Below are 22,108 nucleotides of genomic sequence, written 5' to 3'. Positions count from 1 at the left end.
GTGGCTAGAAATCATAATGTAGGTAACAGCCTCTCCTTACAGCTTACAACCTCTCTCATGCCTGTGTTCTTTTTTGTTCAGAATGGTCTGATGATTTTCAGCAGCTCCGAAATGCATGATTCATCCATTCTTAGATAATTACGAAAATCAGTGCATCCCAGTCACTTTAGTAACATAACGAACGCAGGAGAATTTGTTTCCTTGCATTAGCCGCTCCTTTGCCCACAGTTTTCTGCCTTTTTTGGCCTTATTACCTGTAAAACAACCAAGGCAAACACGGGTTTTTGATTTTGTGCAAAACCAGGTGGGAACTCGTAGAACATAAACACAGTGAACTTTACCCTTAATGTCCCAATCGCGGTCTCACAGACCGCTAGCATTTATTGTTACTTTGTTGTTAATGCGTAGTGGCGGGGTAAGAGATTACAGCGTTGTGTAGTTGTTCTTTCCCGAAGCTGCCGTGACTTCCTTTGTCAGTATCCGCTTGAATATGACGTGGACCTATATTATTACTGCTTGTTTCGTGGTACGCGGTCTCTGAGACATCATCTGGGACATTGCGGTATGGATTCGGTAGCAAGATCTACGTCTACTGTTCGTGGTACGGACACTGACTTTGAGGGTACTGTTTTAAAATGGTCTGAAGACAGTTTAGGAAGTGATTCTGGATGAGATAGTGTCAACGAAATTTAAAGTGAACACGATACATTATAGGAACAGTGCGAAAGTGAAAACAAATTTATTTTCTCACCAGTGAATTCCACGAATGAAACAAGTGAACAAAGTGATGAAGGCGGAAGTGTGGAGAACTTAGAACTACTTAAACCTACTTAACCTAAGGACATCACCCACATCCATGCCCGAGGCAGGGTTCGAACCTGCGACCGTAGCGGTCGCGCGGTTTCAGACTGTAGCGCCTAGAACCGCACGGCCAGCTAAAAGTTCTGCTAGAAATACATTAGGTCGAAGCAAATACCGTTGGTTGTCGAAGCCTCCTCCAGCGATGACCAATGGCATTATTTTTCCGCAAGTCGGAAGTAAGTGGGTGAATGCGTTTGTCCTTCGCAGTTCCTACAAAGACAGTACTCTGGTGAACCGCTTTAATTGTTGAAGAAGCTTGTAAACTCTTTGGTGACATTATCATGTAATATGTTCATTTTGTACAGTTTTCGGTTTAAATGTGTTTTTTCGTAAAAATTAACTTTAAAATTTATTTGAATATATTTTTGTGTGGTGTTAATGCAATATTTTACATAAAATCGGGACTCTTCCACTAAAATTGCTGAAAGCAATTTTTTGGCAATTTAAACACAGCGGTCTGTCAGATCGCACCTGCGACAGAGTGTGACAAGAAAGTGGTCTGGTAAGCTAAAAGTTAAGATAAACAAATGACACCAACAGGTCGGCGCTATAATTGCTGAGCGCATTCGGTCGGGACTTGAGCACCTAATCGTCCGCCACGTTTTCCTCAACTCTTAGGATTCGGCAATGGCAACCTTGTGCGTGGGTAACCCATTCACTCAACTTTTTTTACAATATTTCTTATAAAAATTTTGTATTGCAGGTATGAAGTGTACTGAACAATAATAATGTTTGTAGAGATGCTTAGAATGTTCTTTTCATAAAACAGAAATGTAATATTACACAGCTTGGAATTTGTATGGTAGTCTGTAAATATTAAATGAAATATTTAAGAACTCGGTACCGATGTCCTCAAATAGGGGTGTTATGCAGTAACAACCTGTGCATGTTAGTTTTTGCCCGTCTATAGCCACTTGCAAAAGTGATGTTACGTTTTTGTGTAAGTAGCTAGTGTAAGAAATGTGGCATTTTTTTTTTTTTGCACAGAATGGGGGAGGGGGGATGTAGTATCATGTTAAAGTGAAACGAATTTTATTAGTAGTCTCATATTTCACGTAACGATAAAAAATGAGACAAATTGTTGCTTGCTGTCGCCAAAACTTTATTCTTTGAAGGTTAAGTTAGTTGTGCAGGTGCCCTCACAATGACCATTACGCTTTTAAAAACACCTTAAATATGACTGTCCAACAGTACCTTCATAAGAAATGGTTATTATGCGGTTTGTGTATATGTGTTTATGTTAACGACTTATAACCATTATCACAATAAATATTCCTCTCCGCTTTTTCAATTGCGAAGATATCTCAGAAATCGAAAAATTTTGACACGAACTGCTTCAGTATAGTTTTCGTCTGGGGAAGAAACGCAGTTGTATACAATTGGTTTCATGTTCGTAGTTTTATTAACACATACCTACAATACACAGTTGAGCACTAGGTGCTGTTGTCTGTGGCAATTTATGGCCCATCTTTTTCTTCGTTCAGGGTCCCTTGAAAATCTGAACATGCGGAAATTATGTTTGCAGAGGTTATTGCAGTTCACAGCTGAGCAGCCGCCCATATTTACAACGAATTCTTCAATACATTCAATTAAAAATCCCACACTCGTACCATGACTCAAATGTAAACAAATTTGGACATCTTATATTTTGGGGAAGTCATGGCGAACAGTTCAATTCAAGTCGTAGGGGTCTTAGTCGCGTAGTATCTAGGTTGCCACGAAATTGATCGGTCGGCCGATAAATTAGTCCGTGCGTAGTAGCGTTAAAGAAATTCGGAGGCGACGTGCAGAATTAAGGAAACACCACAGTGAAGGAAATGCACCAGGAATTAAAAAAAAACGTGCACCAGGTAAAAAATGGATTAACAATGATCCTCAGACATTCAGCGACCGCATGCAGGTCCTGCGTGAGCAGACTGCTCTAAATCGAATTCCTTGCAGTCTTGTTCCAGGCGACACGGTAATCGCGTAGGCCGTACATTACCGGCGTACTCCCTACTGGCGTGTCGGCTGCCAGGGGGCAGCACGGCCGCGCGGCAGATTTTCGAGCCGTCAGTTGTGGCTCGCACATCGTGCTGTTAACAGCGAGCATCACAGGGCTGCAATCAGGGGAAACGCGAACCTCCAGCTTCCACGTGCAGCATATCTGCCGGCCGGGCTGCGCGCTGTGTCAAGGACGCCCGCAGGTCAGTACCGATCGACACGCTGCGTGTCTGCACATGCGTAACAAGCTCCGCCGTGCGCCCAGAGAACTTCTCAGCGCGATTAAAAATAAGTGTCTGTTTCATTAGTTTGTTGCGTCTGATGACAGGTTGAAAAGTAGGTCAGTTCATGGTCAGTCTAGGGTTTGAGTAGTGAGATATCTTCCGCGTGCAATCTTTGGATTTGTCAGTGCGTAACAGTTACTAGCCGATCGGGTAGTCGGTATCACAGGTAAACACACTGCTTCATTAAGATATTAAATTTCTTTGTATACCTTTATTAACGCCTTTGGCTGTACTAGCGTGTAGTAAACAGAAACGTTGTGAATGTATCGACATTGACCTTGAGCTGGGTTTTAACCTGTGAAACATGTGTTTTCCTTAACATTGTCACTGAAGTGATCAAAGTGGGGCCCAAAATCTCTTAGTGGTAGGCTCTGACTTCAAACGGAACTTAAGATACACAAAAGTTTGTAAAATAGTGTTTGTGGTAAGCATGCGCTTTTGTCGATAGTAACGCTTCATAATTTGCTACATAATTTAAATGAATAAGAAGGGACAACAAAGTAATTTTCTTGTCGAAATTGTTACGTGTTCATGAACGGTACGGAAGTACCTTAGTAGTACCTGGTGAGTGTGCTATTCGGTAGACGCCGGCATCATCAAGGCACTATGGATCATATATGAGTTGTTATGGATCGTAATTGAGTTGCAGTCAATCATTCCTCATAGGAAATATTCTAGCCAGGCTGCCTTTTATGCTTTTAGTAGACTGGAGTTTGAGGTGTGAAAATGCTGTCTATTATAATGGAAGTGGTTCGATAGTAACTATTTATTGTTTACTTCTTTTCAAATGATGCAGTTACCGGTTTTAGAGTTTTTATTCTGCACTTGGGTAACTGTTTCCACCAAAACATTCTAGTGTCTGTCCTAACAATGGTCAACGAAAACCAGTTGCTTGTCATTTTTGAGTATTTGTAAACAGAATGTGTGTACCAAACGAAGTGTTAGCGAAATATTGTCAAATATATATATCACCTGAAGATGGAGCACAATCTGTAAAACGTGTAGTGATAAAAAGATGTAAAAAGTGCGTTGTTAAAGTTGCAATAACTTCTTTTTCTATAAGAGTTAAGGTAAATGCACTCGTGTTACAGAGTTATAATTCGTCTGTCGTGGTATTTCGTTTCATTCAAACAACCCCAAAGACTTCGTTGAAGTAAAACGCATTTTTACCGGAAAAATATCGGATTTGTCGGCAATGATTTACGCTATTCAACTTATCGTTAATAATATTTCGACATGGGGAATTGTTTTAGCTGCGGTGTGTGTCTGGTACTTTTCTGTGCTCGCTCACTATAGCGGTCTTATTGAGACCAGCGTGTTATATTTTTCTATAGGTTGCGTAAAATACGTATTACGTACCTCAGATGACGGTTGCTGTTTGTTCTAGGCCGCAGGACAGCGTGATCATTAACGTCCATTTCAGTTGCTTAATGCATTTGGCGTTATGTTCGGATTTCAGCTGATGAATCGAAGTTAACACGAAGGAAAATAATCTGTATACTGCGTTTAACGATCGAATTTTGACGCATAGCCTCAAGAAATAATTTCGGAAGGCTAGTCGTTACGAAGGAGACGCTTACGTCCATGTCTGTAGCAGCCCTTACAAGCTCTAAACCCTACAGACTACGGGTTACCTGCCAACTTTGCAAACTAAGTGTTGCTGCATCACGCTGAACATTTCCTGGAACGTGTCATCTTCAGTGATGAGCCGACATTTCAAGTAAGTAGAGATCCGAAAACACACAATGTGCGGGTTAGGGTGTCACCAAATCCCAACCAGACGGTACAGCTGCAACGATACTCTCCTGAATGGAATGGTTTTTGGTTCATATACCGGCGTAAAGTTGATGGGCCTTCTTTTTCGCTGCAACTGTATCTCTTGTTTGTTAACTGGGTGCACTATAGCTGTGGCTTTTTTCCCCTATTGGAAGAAGCTGAACCACAGAACTCTGACAAGATGGTGCAGGGCCTCACTCCCTTAACTCGGTACGTGATTGGTAGAACGTTGTTGTACCCGACCGCTGTATTGGCTGCTTTTGTACGACGCCCACGTTCGCACACGATCTGACGCCATGCGATATTTGCCTTTGGGGATTCATAAAGATTCATGTGTATGTGCCTCCGCTACCAGCTGATGTAAACGACAGCTGTAACAAGAGCATTGTTGCAACAATTACTCACTGACCAGGGTTTGGGAAGAACTCGCATATCGACTCGATGTGTGACGAAAGGTTCTCACATAGAATAGTTCTAAAAAAAAGTGTTTGAGTTGCTGTTTCATTTGCTGTATTATTTATAATTTTAAGTTGAAGGTAACAAATCCTACCTGTATGGTCGTTTCGAAGCTCCTTGATCAGAATTACTTTTCTGACCCCCTGACTTTGTCATTCGAAGATCCTATTTTTTGGTCGCAGCCTAGCAACATTTGTTCAGGACTACAAATTGGGAAATTTTCTTAGCAGTAATTTAAATCACACACAAATGAGCCTTGTTTAGCTGCTGCAATGAAATATGGTTGCCCTTTAGATTAGCTTTAGTATTTATTGCTGTGTAGCAAACCAAAGAGTATTTGGATCAACTTAGCCAGCCAAATGAACTGTGTCAGAGCAGCTATGCCTTCTGTAGAAAAATAACTGAAATAATCGAACGAAGCAGTACAGCTTTAGGTCATTGCTGGTCTGTTGTACAACGCAGATTCGTTGGCGAGAGTACGAAAAGATCTCAAAATTTCTTCCTGGATTTGTTTGTCACCACTATGGAATTAATGGGAGGAGGAAGCCCAAAATGCCAGTTGCAAACCTACCTACTGTTTGTCTAACGTTCTGAAGAGCGGTAAAAGCAATCGCAACAACAATGCGAGTCTGTATATTGTTATAATGGAAGAGAGCTGACGCAAGTGTAGCGGCAGTCTGTTCAGACGGTTAATCCCTTCGGCCAGAGACGATCCTTGACACTGGGCTTCGCGAGTGGCCAATAACGTAACGCGATCTTGTTTACATTTCTGTCTTGCCGCAACTATGGTTTCGTAAGTACGAGGTGATCAAAAGAAAGACCAGATTTCAGTTGTTTATTATGTACAAACCATGAAAGATAGAAATTCGTGCACACGTCACGGGATAGAGGAAGGTTCAGAGTTTTGTGTTCGCACCGAACACTCAACGTGAGCCCCGTGCGTTGCTCGAAAACATCTAAACGATAGTCCATTTCATTCCACACGCCAATCGACAGGTCAGTGTTCAGTAAATCGACAGCTGTAGCAATTCGACGCCTCAGCTCTTGAGAAGTATCTGCCTTAGGTGGGACAAGACAGTCTTTCTGACCTGGGAGGCAGAAAGCAATGAACAGTGTGTTGCTGTCCACCTCTTCCATTCCAACTTTGTGGGATGGCGGTGTTAAGATATTGTCACACCTCAAGGTGAAAGTAAGGGTGGCGCCGTCGTGCATAAAAATTAAATCGTTCTAATCTTTGTGGAGTTAGGGGAACAATCAGTTTTGCTACATGTCCAAGTATGATATTGCTGTCATAGCAGAAACGGCGCAAACCACATCGTTCCAGTGAGTCTCTTTCGTGTTTGAAGACGTTGCCAGAATTTTGCGATCCCTAAATTCTTGCATTATGGTGTTTCACTTTTCTCGAGAGAAGCAGAGTCGTTTGGAAAAAAGTGCTCTCTGCCATATCATGGACAACTGAAAAGCAACAGTTGTACCTTCTATTATGGTCGCCGGGACGCAATTTTGCAGTACAACTTGTAAGGCTTCAACTGTAGGCAACGTTTTGCAACACGTCACACCGTTGTTTGAGGAAGCTGAATTCACTAGCCTGCCGATCTTGTGGAGTTCCTGGGACTATGTGTGAAAGCTTCTTGGATACGCCCGACATTTTCATCGAAGGTGCGTGGCCGACCAGTGCTCTTCCCTTTGCACGTACGTACAACGAACATTTAGTCGCAAACCTGCTTGTGCGGGGCGGCTTCTTGCTGACTCTACGGCGGAATACACGTTGCACTTGGAAAATTGATCACTTTCGCACGAACTTCAGCGCAAAAAATCATTTCTTTTGCCGTGTAGTAGCCACGTTGCTGCAAACATCAGCGCAGCTGTGTAAAAAGTTTGCACCTCCCTCTATCCAGTGATATGCGTAGTGTGTTTCAATATTTTGTGCATTCTACTAAGCAACTAAAATCTTTCTTTTCGATTCGCCTGGTAGTGATGGCAGCTTTTTAATCGCCTAATACTGACGGCAGTCTTATGCACTATGCAGCTGTCTGTAGTACATGTTGACGCGATCGTCTGTCGATGTGTGTAGTTGGTTTGAAACCCCCTTAGTCAGAATTATCATTGCAATGGTACGAGAGGGCACAGTCTTTGATAAAAAGTCTGCGCCAAAATGCTGTCATTTTAATCTCAGCGTTCCTTGGAATGACGGTATGTGTTGCTGTTGGTAACGATTTGCCTGTCACATAAGGCCCACTTACAACATGCAAATCGAAACGAATACACGCAGTGCATGTCGATACTAGGTTTCATTCCTCTCGTTGTGATCAACACAGAGCTCTGCATTCAACATGCGAACATGTTAATCGTGCACACTAAAGCTACATTCGAAGTAGCGTCATTTCACAGAGCGGAGGTGTCAATAGGCGAGAAGTAGCGAACAGAAATCGTTTTACATTTAGGCTACTGAACCTTTCATCGTGGTCGGCCAGACAAGACTTCTTGATGATTATTTAGTCCGTACCGTATTCTGCAACCGGGACATGTTGTGAAAATGACAACTTATGAACTGCGACATAGCACAACCAAGTTGAAATATATTATTTCATATTCGGAAGGAAGTTTAGTTGATGGCTAGGTCACTGGATTCATTAAAATGTGGTATTTTCGTCATGGAAGATTACTTTCATCGCTAAATAATTTGTCACAAAGAATACTCCTTCAGTAGTTTGTCGTATTACACAATCCTCAAAGCGTCACGCCCCTATTTGACACCTACGGCGAGCAACGTAGTGGTTTAGACTTTGGACTCGATTTTTAAGGGGAGGGCATCATTTCGTGCACCTACCGCTCATTCCTGAATAATTCGTGTGAAATTAACTGAAAAAGGACACGCCAAATGTGATGCTTCATCCTTCTCCAATACGAGTTCTTGCTATGTGCAATGACTAGACGTTGGACATGAAGAAAAAAAAAAGAAATCCTAATGCAGAAAGCGACACATGTGCAGCCTCAGTGAATAATTGTGGCTCAGAATTGTGAATAGTGACCACGTTACCTTCCATGGGAAAGCAGGCTGTGTTAGTAGTTCGTAGCAATCTTATGTCATGAATACCATCTTAGTGAGTAATGGTGGTGTCCACGAAAGACAACGGTTAAGCTTAGGGACGCGACCATATAGACATACTTAACATAACATGTTCTTGCTACTTGGTTGTCAGAAATTCTCCATTGTAATTTCCGGATAAATAGTTTCAACTTCGCAAACTTGGCAGTTTAAAGGCAAAGAATAAGTTCAGTATGAGACATGCAACTCTCATTTTAATATCTACCTCATGAAGTAAAAGGGGGCGTGTTGTGAATATGTGGTAGCGAACGTGCACGAAGGGTCGAACTACAGACGCGTCATGCAGCGGCTGCAAATTTCGGCAGACAAAACCAACTTTGCCTCTTTAAGCGCAGGGTCACCAACTTTCATTGTGTCTTTTTATTCCTGATGATTCTTTTTTAACTTTAAACAGTAAACTCACCCAGAGAACTAGTCGACACAAAAATCTTTTCTATTTAAATTTGTTAAAATATTATTGTGAAATACGTTTTTGCATTTGTTTTTGACGAGAATATTGAAAAAGTGGGGCACTTATCTAACAAATGCTTTTTACGGTATCAGCTTCACGTAAAATCATAGAGTATTTCAGACTTCGGGCACCCGTTGTTGTTGAAAGGAATGACTTTTAAAATTCTGCGAACAGCTGGTACAGTAAAGTATTCAATGAATATTGTCTGTATTACATTGGCGAAAGAAGGGTGACCAGACGTTGTCCAATAACGGCTTAACAATTGCAGGTAGGTGTATCATGCAGTTGCAAAGCTATTGCCTGCATCGATGCCTTAGTGGCTTTTGCGGGCCGCTTGTACTCTTCCCAATACTGGGTTGACCTGCTGTCTCACCGATGCTGAATAATTTTGAAACATGGCTTTGTAACTACGTGATCCACCCACCGACAGTTTTTACGGTATTAATGGATTACGCCTTTGTCATCCTTCGTTTGCCAATGTCATGTAGACATTATTCACTGAACAGTACGTCGTAAGCAAGTGAGCCAGAGCATTTTCGAGTTGAACTGACAGATTCTGAACTGTTGAATATTGTCGTTGATGACAAACTGCCTAATCCAAGGAATTTTACGAGTAAACATTATTCTGTTATATGAATTTGAGGAAAAATAACTGTTCTGAATAGCCATTATAAGTAAACTACTCCTCAGATCAGATTGGTAATACGTTTGTTATTGTGCAGCATGTTAGACCTTGCGGAAGCGAGTCATGTGCCTCATACACAAAGTGCATAGGCGTTGTCTTGTTTTTAATCAGTTACGAAGTTTCCGTGAGTACTTAAATATCACCCCAAAAAGACAAAGAAATGTCGTTCGAGCCTGGTTGATATGGTAATATGTATCTAAAGCTATACTTCTCAATATATGCACAAAGATATTTTACACATCACTCGTGTAACCTGTTCTAAAATATTGCTGAAGTGTATAGGACCCATACCAAATAAAAGTAAAAAGAATACTGAACGTATACAGAGAAGACCATCACGAAGGTTCACTGGTTTCACCTGTGGGAGAGTGTTACAGTGATATTGAAAATACTGAAGAGGCAGACTCTTGAAGACACACACAAACATCCCGAGAAAGTCTAGTAACAAAGTTTTAAGAAGAGCCTTTAAATGGTGACTGTAGGAATATACAATCCCTAACGTATCGCTCACACAGGGATCGTGAGGACAAGATTAATTACATCACACACGGAGGCATTCAATCTTCGTGCGCTCCATACGTGAATGGTACGAGAGGAAACCTTAATAACTGGTACAATAGGACGTACCCTCTGTCTTGCACTTCGCGGTGGTTTTCATTGTGTGGATGTAGAGTCGTTCGTTTGTAGCGCAAAAATATTACTTGTCTACAGAGCTTGCCATATCGCGTGCTGCGCCAAGAAAGAAAAAAAAAGACTATAATACTTTTAATTTTATCATTACGACCTTTTCCTCTTGGTAACTGTAAGAGTGGAACAGAATTTATCCGCATTATTTTGAAGAATTGTCATCTTTTGAATCTGCACCTCGCGTCTTTTTTTTTTCTTGTTTGCAGTTGATTACTGGATATGGGTCCGCCTTTTATGCAGAAACACCATTTCTTCTTGTTACCCAATCATGTTTCTGCACCTCTATGCTAGCCTCAGTGAGTATTGTTTATTGAAAACTGTAAAAGGTGAATATAATAGGTTGTAACTTTTCTAACAAAGTGAGACCTAAACACAGTTTTAGCTCGTTTTCTTCTTACCGTGATCTTACACTACATGGTTTTGCAGGGCCATCCGTACAGTGTCCTGCAGTGACACCATGTCATCTGCGAACGAAACTATATAAATGTGAATTTCTTTGGCAAATTAACGCATCCCTTGATATTTAAGAAATTTGATTTTGGTGTGGCAAAATGTTTTGCATATAATGTATTTATGATCCTTTGTCTTTTGCATTCTGGACACGGCCTCCTCCCCCCCCCCCCCCCCCTCCCTCCCACACACACACACACACATACATACAGTAATACAGTAATGTACTTTGTGTTTAATTTTGTTCGTAAAAACGCCTTTTCACTTCGCAAAACGCAGTGAGATTCATGTTACTGTGTTTTCTAACCCCGTCGACGTTCACTTGTTCCCGAGTGTGTGTGGCGCCGCCTTTGAATTTAGACTCCCTCCCTCTCTTTGTGTGTGTGTGTGTGTGTGTGTGTGTGTGTGTGTGTGTGTGTAGAGAGAGAGAGAGAGAGAGAGAGAGAGATCCTTTAGCTGTTTGTTACCTTTTCTGCAATGTTCCTTTAATGTATTATTGTGCCTTTAGTGTGTGTAGTGTTTTCATTTAAAAATTGTTTGCCTTCTGCTGTTGCTTTCTGTATGTGGAAGTTCTCTGCAATTGTCTGTCTGTGGTATAAGCTGTGGCTGGATTTAAGTACTTTCAGATCTGTTGCTATGTGGTTGGGTGGTGGTTATGGGGTATTATAGTCGATCATGAACGACGGCGGTGTTCAGGCTTGTTCTGCGCACCGACGTCACGTGTTCTCTAGGGGACTGATGACCTCAGATGTTAAGTCCCGTAGTGCTCAGACCATTTGAACCATTTGTGGAGCATGATCTGAAACTTGTTGATTTGCGTGTCACCGGCTGGTTCAGTAGATTTTGAATGGTGATGCTCGTGGCTGTCAGATTGCTGAATATTGTGAAGTTATGGATGGTGGTCGTTTTTTGTATGGTGAGACCTAGAAAATTTAGTGTGTTGTCTGTTTCAAACGTGAAATTAATTATTGGTTGTACGTTTATTTCAGTGTGTAGCCGTTCTATATGTGTGTGGCTCAAAAGACCCTTTTCTGTAAGTCGTTCATGAATATGTTGTATAGGAGGCCACCACTAATTGGTGGTCTCATTGGCTACCCCCCAAGGTGGGAATGAACTACTTTGTTGAACATAAAGCAACATCAGAAAAAAGCGTACTGGAAAAAGGAACAAAACACAACGTTAATACACAGGTATCACCTAAAGCAATAGAAGATCTCGTAACAGAATCTGAACATATTATAAGAGAACACCAAAGATTAAAGCAAACTTAACAAGAGAATTAACTGCTGCAGAACATTGTTTGGTTTCAGATGACAAGCTACAAAAACAAACAAAAACTTTTCTCGGGGCATCACTTGGTTAGATCAGTTAACAATCTAAAATTTGTTCACTTTTTACAGTTTTCAATAAACAAAACCCACTGGGGGATGGCACAATAGTGCCGAAAAATGTTTGGGTAACAAGAAGAAATAGTTTTTGCATAAAAAGCGGACCCTTATCCAATAATATTTTGGAGGAAGACGTGTTCTTCAAATTTCTAATTAACTTGTCGCATGAGGCGCGACGAGTTTGTTGAAGAGTATCTAGTTGATTTTCTGGTGTCTGTCGTAAAGCCCACGCCCCTTCCATGTAATCCAGCCACGTATTGCGCAGTTCTAGTCTGAACTTTTCCAATTTCTTCAGACAACCGGACCCGATATGAATCCCTCTGTAATGCTGAAGGGTGACTCAAAAGCGGCTTATAAACGGCTTAACAGCTTTCCTCCCCAGATCCTACCCAGAGTTTTGTAGTTATTCTGTTTTCATTAAAACGTATCTGCAGTGATAGCATTGCGTGTATTACTGTTAGATGTTCCAGCAATGTGTCTCGAGTTTTGTGACATGCTGTCGCAGTTCACTTGATAAGATTTCCTCCATAATGGATTTAGAAACACTGTAACAGAAACGTATATTACGGAATGAGAGGAGGATTTGATCGAACTACACACTGTTTTGGTTTCAAGATTAATTTTATTGCCTGAACCATTTTTGGGCATTTTTATACTCATCTGCAAATGATGTACGTTAATATATAAACTAAGTAAAGCAACTAGATTCCCTTAGTAGTTGTCAATATTTGTATCTTTGTTGGTAAAGAAGTCTTATCAGAATAGGTTGCAGATACATTTCATACTTATGATTCACACGGTGCTTATAATTAAACTTTCGCTACTTGAGACGGCCCTCATGAAAAACGAGTGATCGATACTGCCTGGAAACACATGTTGGGACATGCGGAAGAGAAATAACGGAAAAACCATTGAAAAAAAAGAACCATTTTAATATGCACATCTCGGGGTGACATCGGTTAACTGCGGCCCAGTTTATGTTGCAAGTTACAAACGTTGCTGCATCCACGACAGCTTTGAACCCCACTACAGATTGCTCTGATGTTGCCAGAAACATCTCAGGTGGGATTTTGTCTGTCCCTCGCTGTGCTCGTCTTCAGCCTGGAACCTTTGTGTGTGTGTGTGTGTGTGTGTGTGTGTGTGTGTGTGTGTGTGTGTGTGTCGATAAACCCACTGCCAGAAATGACCTGGCTTCAAATCTTGTGTCTTGGTGGCCTCACAGTTCGCCTAATGGTTCGATTTTCTCCATACGTGTTAATGAAGCGACATTGTGGTTTCACTAGCAGTGTGAGGTGGAGCTCCAACTTTCATCAAAACAATTGAGCCCAAAGTACCTGTCTCCCGTAGAGAAGAGATTACATGTTATCAATGCGGATCACACGAACGCTGCATGTCCTTCGCTCTTGGGGTCAAGTTTTTCAAATAAAAATACACGAGTACCCTCGCCTAGCGGCAAGTCGCGACACTAGCAGTAGTAACACCACAAATCTTGCGGCGCACATTCCTATGATAAGTAGTTTTCCATCTACACAGGCAGAAGTAGCGAAACATAGATTATAACCACCCTGTACGTGAATTTATATCACATGGAGTATCGAATGGCCACCGGAATCGATTTTTATCGACCTTCGTAATCCTGGATTTATAAATACATTCGTTTACGTGCAGTATTACCACTATGACTTTCAGTAAAGTTAAATATTCCATAATTTGATCGATGCCGTTGCGTTGCAGCAGATACTAGTTCTCAGTCCAAACACAGCTTTGGTGCAGTCTGTTCATTCTGCATAACTACTGGAACCTACATCCAATTGATACTGGTTCCTGTGATCAACCTTTGGTATCCTCCACAGATTTTACACCCCATACTTTCCTCCGTTAGCAAATTGACAGTTCCTTAACGCCTCATATCTGTTGGCACTCTTTCAGTTTAGTTAAGCCATATGATGTATCTTATCTCCACAATTCGATTGAGTACCACCTCACTAGTTATCCGATCTACGTAAGCCTTCTTCTTCACTACTTTTCAAAAGCTTATAATCTCTTTATGTTTGACTCGTTGATCTACATTTAACTCCCACAAAAGGATACACTCCAGATAAATACCTTTAGTAAACACTTAATAACACGTAAGCCTACTTTTATATTCGATGTTAATAAAATTTGTTATCAGAAACGCATTTCTTACCATCGCCAGTCGGCATTTGTTTTTGTGTCACGACGGTTTATTTTGGTGTCCAAGTAATAGTTCCTATCTGCTACGTTTGTTGTCTTATTACTTATTCTAATTCCCGCAGCATCGCTTGACATATTAAATTCCAATACACTTTTTTTTATTCATCTTATAATGCCTTCTCAAGACACTAATCATCCAGCTTAACAGGTCTGTGAAGCCCTTTGCTGTCTCTGACAGAATTATGACATCGACAGACTTTGAAGTTTTAATTTCGTTTCGTTTCCCCTGAAAATTAATGCCTTTTCCAAACTTCTCTTTAGTTTCCTTTCCTGCTTGATCTGTGTACTAATCAGATAATATGGGGGATAATCCACAACGATCTCACTCTCCTCTCAATAATTACTGCCTTTCTTCCGTGCCCTTTGGCTTTTGGAACTGCAGTAAACAATGTTATTTTCGGTATACACGATTTCGTACAGGAGTGAAATTAATTTTAGCTGAAATAAACGTTGTGGAAGAAATAAAGTCTAACTGGACAATGGAAAAACCCAGGAAGGAATTACTAGAATATTGTGAAAAGGATAGACTGCTGCTCATACTGGAGACGTAGAGTCGTAGACAGGCACAGCAAAAAAGACTGCTATGATTTGTACAGTCTTTTTATACTGTGCCTGTCTGTGACCCTACGTCTCCTCTACGAGGTGAGTAGCAGTCTATTCTTATATAATACGGACGTGAAGTCTAATTAGGTCAGCTACTTACAGACAGTCAGCAGAATTTGGAAGCAATGGACATTGAAATTTAAACACGTAACCAAACGCCAAGTTATTGTATACTGAATGTGAATAAAAAAAATACATTGCATAACCCAGAACATTGAAGACGTAATACCCAAAAAAAGGTACAGATGACTGCATTGTAAACGTGAATCATTGCTTGTTGCAAACATGGTTAATAAAATTTTGACGTTATGGAAACCAATACTACCAATAATAAAAGAATAGATAATTTCCATCTGTGATACAGAAGAGAGACAGCAGCATGAGAATTAGAATAAAGGATAACCTGTGGATGATGGTGTAAAATCACCGAAACAAGTATGAGAAAATAGAGAAAAACAAGGAATTGTGTGTTTGTCAAGGTAGAATCATCAAAATATGTTTATTTTTCAGACAAACACTAACGCAAATAGTGAGCTTTCCTGAAGAAAATCACCTCTATATTAATACGGTAGATTTCACTTTGGAAAGAAGGTATTGGATACTCATCTCCGTGTGCGGTTCGTTATCAGAAAACTATTCAGTTATTACGACACCGATTTTCATCTTGTTTTAATTTCAGTAATTTAAAACCGATTCAGCACCATGAAAAGCACTCTTGTACACACGCAGTGTGCAAAGGTGGCACACCACAACAAAGTTGGGAATAATAAACCACGAGTCATGTGGAAAAAAAAAGAATGAAAATAAAATATTTAACATTAGATCCGGCGCAGTTTTCGAACGCTCAGAAACCACCGCCCAGACAAAAATACTTCATCTCTAGTGGATTTGTTTACCAATTGTTCTTTGTCTTTTTTATTTTAGGGAACGAGCTTTTCTGTAACAGATAGTCACTCTATTGACGAATTACTTTGTACTTAATTTTTAGAAGTAAAACATTCATGCTAAACACACAAATTCACCACTAAGACGAGATTCATTTTTACTGAGATGTTGGAAAGTATTCGGCATTCTTTATCTACACCTACATGACTACTTTGCAAGTCACACTTAAGAGCTTGGCAGAGGGTACATCGAATCACCTTCAGCACTGTCATCCATAAAATTTCCATTACTGTCGCTCAGAGAAAGCATTGATTGTATCGTTGCGCTAGCATACGAGTCCAGAATCTCTGTGGATTATCTGCCTAGTTTAGAGACAAGGTTTCGTTGTGAAAACTATTATAAGCATCTCGTTTTGAAGTCTGCGCTAAATTTCGAGCTTCTGCAAAAGATCTACAGTCATGTGGATTTTGCTTTCGTTTAAATATGGCATGCTGTTTTCGTTTTATCTGCAACAGTGTTATGTTTTGTGTACGATGTGCGATCAGTTCCGTCTATTTTAATTTTCTTGGTATAAATCTCTCAATTGCAGTTGGTATTATTTCTCTGAATTCAAGCCGCATCTGATCTACACTTAACAACATTGTTAATTTGAAGGCAGTGGAGATTGTCTCTCAGGGCAACCGAGTTTTTTCTTTCTTTTTTTTTAATAGATACATTTTAATTTTTGATGGATTTCGGAGATAGGTATTCAGTCTCGCAACGACAACCCTGTGTTCACTAATCCCTCTATCCATTTTGGTGCTTATTATTAGCTCAGGATTGTTTGTTGCTACGAGATCGAGTACATTTTCACAACCGTTTACTATTCTAGTGAACTTCTAGCTGGAAATAATTATCAGAGAATGCGTTTAACATAATTTCGGATGATGTTTTATGCACGCTTCCGGATTTAAAAATGTATTTTCACCAACATATCGAGAGTGAATTCAAGTCACCACCAACTACAATTGTATGAGTCGCATACGTGTTTGAAATGAGACTCATCTCTCAATTTTGCATCATTTAGCCGTAACTATTCTCTGTCCGTCATTGTTTTCTTGAGAAATGCCAACCGTAGTCGCTCTCGCATTTCGACATAGAACCGTTGTGACAGAAATGCCCCTACTATTTTTTTTAATTACTGTGACTATGTGGTTACCCTTTCAATGAGGCGGCACCTATATACAAGTGAATTGAGCGCAAATGATGGAATTAATACAGCAGCAGTGAAATTGAAAGAAACGAAAAATACGGTCTCAGAATCGTTTTTGTGCATACCATTTCCACTACTATGTATACATAAAAAATCATCAGCATCTTCATCGCTGCCCTCTGGTTGATCCGATCCCCTCCCCCCCCCCCCTCCCGTTCTTCATTTTGCATCATAATCACAATCAGTCGAAATACCTTCTACATACCTCTTCCTTAAAACAGTATTTATCAAAGCTACCATCTGCTCATCTGTGAGATAGCAGCGACAAGACATGCTGCAATTCACAGCGCTTGTTCGTTCTGTTTAAGTGAAGATTTATTCCGCCAAAGAAGCCGCACTTGCAGTTTTAAATCTGCAGTCAATAAACGCTACCAATAATGTGTAGCAGTCGGCTGCGTGTAGTTCGTAGTAGTGGGAGAGTCAAACGTCGGCGGTTCTAGATATTTCTTATTTTTTCTCGAAAACTTTGTAAGTGACGGCGTTGACTTTTAATTGAAAATGAACGACGTTAAAAAATGTTTGTCATAAACACTCATCCGCCTCCTAAAACATTTACAGAAGGGGGAGGGGTTAATATTTTGCTATTGGGAAAATGTCCCGTCGGCTTCTGTAGTGTTGACTCAGTTTAGTTCGGTAGGTTTAATTTAAATTTCACAATTACATTTTTACCGGATAAGGCTTATTATACCGACGCTAACTATTTCGGTAGATTCAGCGCACTTCAGGTTCTGCGTGGAGGCTATTAAATAATTTATAGACTTCGGGGACCTATTATAAGGTTGAATCTTGAACGTTGAAACTCTCAATCACCAGATAATAGGCTATCTGACGGAACTGGTGTTTCTAGCATGCGTGAATGAATGTCATGTGAGTAGTTAGTACAAGGTCCGTTATGTTTCTGAGACAGATCCACTGCCCTTTGTCTCTCGTTTGCCCTTGCACCAAAGGAAATGAGGTGCTGTACGCTTGGTGGCGTAAACGTGTTTACATACACGCCTCAGCAGATTGCGAAACGTAGCTGAATAAACATGGAGACGAGCTGCCAGACTTTCCCATGAGAAGCAGATTGAGAGAGCGTGATGACTCAAAAGTGTATCGAAGGCTTAGTGCGATTTGTTTTTCATTGTTATATTAGTTCCGTAGGATCAAATTGTGGAACTCTCCATGGTCTCGAAAAGAGTCAGTACATGAAATTAACAGAAAAATTAATAATAGATAAAAGAAAATTTACACGAACCAATGCAGGTGACAACCTAATAGGTACTCGCTTAGTCAACGATATAACAGCGATTTGCTTCGTTTTCTTTCTAGAACTCATCAGCAGAATAGGAGTAGTGAACCATGGGAAAAGTCTACTGTTTACCTCTGTTCATAATTAATGGCAAAAATTAAAATATACCTGAATAATATTTTGACGAGTGAGTGAGTTTTTGAGTGAATGAGCGTAAAGCGATAAACGTAGGAATTGTGAGAAAAACTCTTTTAAAGGTACATATTTGCTCTGGTCGCCCAAGGCCCCAAGCAGGAAACCTGAGTTTTCGCAATATCTGCGAGGCAAGGCACTACGGGCATCATTAAGCATTAATGATTCGATATAGGTTAAAATTTTCCTCCTGGCTACAACAGCCATGGAATCCATGAACCGCGGATTGTTGTGCTGGTTGTATTCTACCTGGGTGATGGGTACTACGTTGTAAGTATTCGCAGTATAAAGAAATGATACTGCAATGCTCGTTATTCAACATTTTCTCAACGTAGTCCCCCCACCAAACTGATTTAGCGTTAAGTGTTTTTTTTAATAGTAAACATTTCTTGAAGTGTGGAGGAAGCTGCTGTTTATGATTGTTGTTGTTTTACTGTATTGTTGGCACTTCGCTCCGGTAGCTTGAGTCGTTCGAGAGTGAGGCTATCACGTTAGAATATCCGCTGCGGTATTTGCGGTTTCACGTGTAACGGTTTTTTTTTTTTTTGCAAATAGGAAGTCTTAAGTCAGAACTCAATACATTCGTGTTTTAAGTGGTTAAACATTTGTTAAGTGGTATTTTATCCTGGTTTTAGTCTGGTGAGTATAACCAATTATTCTTTGTACCTCGCTTTCTAATTAAGTTTTTAAAAATGTGTACAGTAGTTTGAAAATTACTGCGCAGTCGAAAACGTTGAGGTATATAAAATAAAAGTGAAATGGATATAAAGAAAACAACCAATACAGAAACGTAAAATGGATGTAAAGAAAACAACCAATGCTGAAACTAATTTCTTTCGAACAATTCACAAGAAGTAGCGTTTTCTTTAAGCTATGATTTTTTACTTGATTATTCTCACTCTGGGCTGTGATAACGTGTTTCTGAATCTGAATTATCACCAGCCGTCGAAGAAAAAGATATTAATTAGTTCTGCGAATAACAGATTTACGGAATAATCTACAGCCGATAGCGCAGCATCGCCTAATGTATTTAAAATATGTTTCCCATCGAAAGACCACCAATTAAGCAAAATGGAAGCACATGTAATTTACGTTTTAAAATTCAACACTCCGTGCTTAATCTTTGTGCTTACTTACAGTTACTCCTTCGTTTAAGTTTAAGGGTGTGTACGTGTGAGAAATGTCATACTTTCTATTTACATAAACATAGTTAAACATTCTAAATTAAAAAAAGCAGTTTAGGATGCAAAAAAGTATTAGTCTGCAATACTGAAAATTACACTCTGAACACAGAATGTGCGATTTGCACCAACTATACCCGCCATTCGTCTTTATAAGCGCTTGCGTTCTCCGTGACATGGATTTCACCAGAGATTCTGTTGTTTGCTTTGTAATATTCTTCTCGCAGAGTATTTTTTAGATAGTATCTGTTGCCTATCTGAAGACATGTCGTAGTTTCGTCGACTGTATTCAGCAGGTTCTCTATTAGATTTTTTGGCGATTGCGATGGTGTCGACATCCAGCGGGTTTTGGATAATCATCAGGAAGGCCAATATTATTTCAGGCGTTTGCGTAAACTTTGTGACCCATTATTCCATCAATAAAATACAAAGCCCCCACATCATCTGCACGCATACATACCCAGACAAGTACTGAACCACCTCCATGTTTAACTGAGGTTGTTATATTTTTATTTTGAAGTTAACAATTATTTTTTCTCGACACTGTTAGTCGCCCATTTAGCTTGAAACAGCTCAAATCGATTCTCGTCAGGAAATACAACCTTTTTCAAACCGATTGGATTTATGTTTTCTTGCAAATACAACTCGCTTCGTTCTGTTGATTTTAGTGATGTAAGGTTTTCTACGGGCTTTTCAGCCTTAAACGTATTTGATCTGAAATAGCAAGTTTTGGAGCGTGTAGTATTGTATTTTTCTCAACTTCTGTAAGTAGATGCCGTTTTCCATCTCTGATAGAAATGTGAGATGACCTCGGGAATGGTTGTGTACTGTTTTGCTCTGATTAAACTTGCATATAAGAGTCTTCACACCCTGGGATCTTGTTTGCTACACGAATACTTGTTTAACATCAACAGGGGCATGATCTGAAATAACGTAAGAACACCGATAGTGTCATACAAAAGTTCTTGCTCGTTCCTTAGCAATATTTTTATGATTGTGCTAGTTACATTCTGCACGCTGTGGTCGGAGAAATGCTTTTTGAAATCGCTGTACCAAAGCACTGTAAGTTCATATAGAACAAAATTAATAAAGAAGTAAAATAATTTGATGCCGAACAATTGACAGAGGTATAAGTGAAAATTCAACGTTTACCTGATTATTTATGTACTTTAAAATTTTGATTTTTTCCCTCTTATTTTTTGCCTGTGATACTAAGCAGATAAATCTTAGGTAGTCTTAGCCTTCAACTCATGAGGTGGGTTCTCTGTAAAATGTGCGAGGTGTGGTCTCTGGGATCCCTTACTACTAGCTGTGATCTGAAGCATAAATCATTTCAAAATTTTTACACAAGTTATATAACATTATATAACAGTTATTTTTACAGTTACGTAAGTATTGTTGAACTACTCCCTGTTGATTTTATTGCATTAAATAAAGAGAGTACTGTATTTTATTTTTTATCACACAAAATCACGAACTTTTGTGCGGTTTTTTACAGTAGCATAAACGAATTTTTAAGAGAACTGAATTTTACATTCTGAAAAATTATATCATCTCTGTAGCAAGAAAATTTTCACACAAAACTAAATTCTAGAATATAAACTTGCACATAAAAATTGCACTCAGTAGGTACTACAATAAAAAATCTGCAAGATTGACACTGTTTTGTAGAATTTACATTTGGCCTTACTAACGCTCACAACATACAGGGTGTCCCACTCGGAAGAGGCCCCACAAGCATTCCGCAGAAATTGCACTTTGTAATTTTTGACGTTTGACACTGTGGCTGGATAAGTGTTTAGCGACGATGTATCGCTGTTAATGGTGAAGATTGCGTGTTTTCTTGTGAAAAGGTATTGTATTACTGGTCCCATTAAGACACGTGAGCAAACGTAATGTTCTCCGTTGTGGTGACCGGCATATACGGTGTATATATATATATAACAGTGGAACGGTGTTGGATTTTCACGGCGAGGGACGGCTGTCCAACGTAACGATTGTTGGCCTCGCCTGCGAAGTCTATTCTACGTTTATATCAGGCATGAGGAACGTCACGCAACACATGTCGCAGAGCTCCGAAGAAAGCCAGCATCTCTGCATGTAGGTTTACAGTTAATCAAGAATTGAATGTCAATGACTAAGACAAACGCATTACATTTTGCCGCCGGTTTCCGCAGTTTATTGCTCAGGGCCCAGGAATATAGCAGTACGTGTGGTTCAGTGAAGAGGCGTGGTTCCACTTCATTGGCTACGTAAACTCTCAGAATACAGGTTTGTGGTGTAACGAAAATCCACATGCACTGGTCGAGCAACCCCTGCATTCACAGAAAATTCGCGTGTTCTGTGCAATATCACAACGTCGTGAAAGAGCGATTTCGAAATGACTGTAGCCCTCAAGT

General features: G+C 40.0%; 1 protein-coding gene across 3 annotated transcripts in view; it reads left to right on the top strand.

Annotated features, from left to right (window-relative positions):
• The first annotated feature begins 2,534 nt into the window (after positions 1-2,534).
• LOC126333223 (serine-rich adhesin for platelets-like) overlaps positions 2,535-22,108 on the top strand; it is a 121,601-nt gene continuing 102,027 nt past the window's right edge. Inside the window, exons 1-2 of one of the 3 annotated variants that reach the window (XM_049996722.1) lie at positions 2,535-2,711; positions 2,803-3,047. The gene's annotated coding sequence lies outside the window, so the exon portion shown is untranslated. Of the gene's footprint in view, positions 2,712-2,773; positions 3,295-22,108 lie in introns of those variants that run through there. The other 2 variants (XM_049996723.1, XM_049996724.1) reach the window with 2 other exon arrangements.

Source organism: Schistocerca gregaria, chromosome 2, assembly GCF_023897955.1.
Source record: "Schistocerca gregaria isolate iqSchGreg1 chromosome 2, iqSchGreg1.2, whole genome shotgun sequence".
NCBI classification, from domain to species: Eukaryota; Metazoa; Arthropoda; class Insecta; order Orthoptera; family Acrididae; genus Schistocerca; species Schistocerca gregaria.
The sequence above is the reverse complement of the archived record's forward strand: the minus strand, read 5'-3'. Positions and strand labels throughout refer to the sequence as shown.